Below are 3,056 nucleotides of genomic sequence, written 5' to 3' on the forward strand. Positions count from 1 at the left end.
AGAAGAATTAATTAATGAAATAGGAATAGAAAATTTAAACATAGATGACTTAAAAATTAATTTTATGAACATAATAGAATGTAAACATAATTTTGAAAAAGATACAGGATTAGATAGTAATCCATGTAATTGGTGTAAATGGTATCCAAGTAAATATAAAAGAGCTAAATGTAATAAATGTTTTATTGAAGGATGTATAAGTTGTATAGAGACACAATTAGGAATAATAACTCAGAAAAGAAAAGAAGTATATACAAATGAACCGTTAATGAATTTAAAAGTAATAGTATTAGAAGCAAAAGTAAAAGAACTAGAAGAGAGGATAATAAGATTAGAAAAAGGAAAAAATATAGAACAAGAACAATCAGTAAATAATCAAGAATTAATGAATGAAGAATCTAATACTTTAATATGTAATGAAGATAAAATTATAAATACTGTTAAAATATTAGTAAAACTTCAAATTGAAAAATATGAGATAGAGACATTAGCATTAATAGATTCAGGATGTACTAAAAGTATTTTAAATAAAAAAATTGTACCTCTAGAACTAATAAAAACTTTAGAAAAACCACTTGCAGCTATGCAAATGGATGGAACACATAATATATATAGACATTATATAGATAAAGCTCAAATAAGTTTTTTAAATACTTGTTCAGAATTTTATAAACCTACCTATAAAATGGATAAAATATGGGTAAGAGATTTAGATATAAGAGTAGATTTTGTGTTAGGACTAGACTTTATACTACACAATAAAGGAGGAACTTTAATAACCAAATATGGAATACTTTTTATGAAAAATATTACTTATACTTCAGTTTTGACTAATAAAATTGATACTAAAGTAAGACATAAAGAAAAATGTTCTGAAAATTGTGAAAATAATATAGAATGTACTAACAATAATTGAAATATATTATATGAAAATATACTAGAAATAGAAAAAGAAGATGAAATAATTGATAAAAACTATGTTCTAATAGAAATGGAAAAAGAATTATACAATTTTAAGACAGGAATTAAGCAAACAGGACAAATAAAAAATCAACAGGATCTTGATAATATAGTAAAAATACTAGATCAAATAGAAATAATAGGAGAAAAACCTTTAAAACATTGGGAGAATAATCAAATAGTATGCAAGCTAGATATAATAAATCCAGAATATATAATAAAAACAGCCTCAATAGAAGCTACAAATCAAGATCAAGAAGACTTTAAATTACAAATTAAAGAATTATTAGAATTAGGAGTAATAAGAAGATCTACTTCAAAACATAGATCTGCAGCATTTATGGTAAGAAATCATAGTGAAATGGTTAGAGGAAAAGCTAGAATGGTTATAAACTATAAAAGACTAAATGATAATACTAGAACCGATGGATATAAATTACCAGACAAAACAGAACTAATAAATAGAATCCAAGGAAAAACAGTTTTTAGCAAATTTGATTGCAAATCAGGATATTGGTAGATAAAAATGCAGTAACGACCTGTTTAGTCGTTTTGAGCAGCAGATTTTATTTCTGGAAAAACTGACTGAGACGATGGAACCCACGACGTACCGTCGAGGGTGTCTCATTCCAAAATACTTAGAATTCTGAAAATTGGGTACTGAAATCGATTCTCTGAACTTCGTAACGGAATGGCAGGACGGACCGTCGTGAGCACGACGGATCGTCACAGACCCTTTAATGGAATGGAGTCTCTGAACTCTGTGACGGAGCAGAAGGACGGACTGTTGCAGGCACGACGGCCCATCACAGGCTGCGTAATCCCAGGCGAGGTCGGATTTCATTAAATGTTTTAAGGGACGTTTTGGACTATTCCTGCTATAATTATAAATTTAGTGAGTTAATGTTAATAATTTAACTACTTGAGGGTTAAAAGAGATAGCCTTGAATTAATTAATGGGTTAATTCACCATCTTTTATACTTAATTATATGCTAATTAGGGTAAAAGAAAAAGGGTTTGAATAAGAAAAAGAAAAGAACAGAAAGAGAGAGAAAGAGGGGATCGAACGAGAAAGAGGAGAAACGGGAAGAAGAACAAAGCTTTGGGAAATTGCTTGCTTGATCAAAATTCTTCAGTGGAGGTAGGTTATGGTTTTTATACTATTCGTAGTTAAATATTAATAGCGAATGATATGTGTTGGGTTGTATTGTAAAGTCTTCTATATGCTTAATTGTATGCTTGCATGAATGTGATTATATAATTGTGATGAAATAAGCATGATGAAGCTATTGAATCCCAAATCTTGAAAACCCCTTGTTAATGATGATGCCTTGGTATAAAAGAAGGCTTGATGAACTAAAGTAATGAGATTGATGATGCCTTGGTATAAAAGAAGGCTTGATGAACTAAAGTAATGAGATTGATGATGCCTTGGTATAAAAGAAGGCTTGAATTAATAGAATTAGATTAGGGGATCGGGTGTCACGAACCGACACGTAGAATTAGGAGATCGGGTGTCACGAACCGACATATAGAATTAGGGGATCGGGTGTCACGAACCGACACGTAGAATTAGGGGATCGGGTGTCACGAACCGACACGTAGAATTAGGGGATCGAGTGTCATGAACCGACACGTAGAATTAGGGGATCGGGTGTCACGAACCGACACGTAGAACTAGGGGATCGGAGTGTCACGTTCTGACACATAGTAGTAGGGGAGCAGAGTGTCACGTACCGACACAAGAATAAAGGTGATGAATCTTGAAAGATGCTAATATACTCAATCTAATGAACCTAATTCCCAAATGAGTATGGTATTGAGGCTTGAGTCCTCATGAGTGAACTAGGCGGTACTTATTAACGATTATAGTACTTGTTGTTGCTACAGATTGAGTATTGTAGTTGATTTTATATTATTACTTGATATATATTGTTTCCTATTTTTGAGTTGGCCGATGATATCTACTTAAATTGTGGAGTGCAGCAAATGTGCCGTCGTCTTCAACTCAACCGCAACTCTAGCCAGTCTTCATTACACCGGATTTCAGGGTGAGCTAACGCTTTTAGCTTGGTCTGGATCTTCCTCTTCATGT

The sequence above is a fragment of the Solanum lycopersicum genome, chromosome 10 (assembly GCF_036512215.1).
Source record: "Solanum lycopersicum chromosome 10, SLM_r2.1".
NCBI classification, from domain to species: Eukaryota; Viridiplantae; Streptophyta; class Magnoliopsida; order Solanales; family Solanaceae; genus Solanum; species Solanum lycopersicum.